The sequence below is a fragment of the Gymnodraco acuticeps genome, unplaced genomic scaffold (genome assembly GCF_902827175.1).
Source record: "Gymnodraco acuticeps unplaced genomic scaffold, fGymAcu1.1, whole genome shotgun sequence".
In the NCBI taxonomy this organism is placed as follows: Eukaryota; Metazoa; Chordata; class Actinopteri; order Perciformes; family Bathydraconidae; genus Gymnodraco; species Gymnodraco acuticeps.
In genome coordinates this window covers 340,479-340,929 of record NW_022990921.1, presented here as the reverse complement: position 1 = coordinate 340,929, position 451 = coordinate 340,479, and positions in this window count along the sequence as shown.

The following is a 451-nucleotide window of genomic DNA, read 5'->3' as shown; positions in this document are numbered from 1 at the left end:
GTACAGTATTTATTTTTTACATTATGTTTTTAGTTTATCTTGTTCCCTGGTGTTCACATTTTTTCCACTGAGGGCCACATACAGAAAAATATATGAAGGGCTGGGCCACCAAGTTAGCAAACTCAAATGTAGGTCAAATGTAGGTTTAATTAATTGTGTTATATAAAAGTGTTGGCAGCTCATCCCTTAAAACAGAAGCCTCAGATTGCTTGTAATAAGGGAGAATATATATTTCAAGCTTGATATGCAAATAAGTTATTGGGCTTTTTTTTATCGACTTAGATTTGTTTAAAAATGTTTTCACCTTTAATTTACTGAATATTAGGCTTATTAACACATGAATACTGTGTACAATATACAACATAAGACAAGCACAAGTTTCAGGTGTGGGCCATATTCCATTATACTTTTAGAATCTGCTGCGGGCCAATAAAAAATGGACCACAGGCCA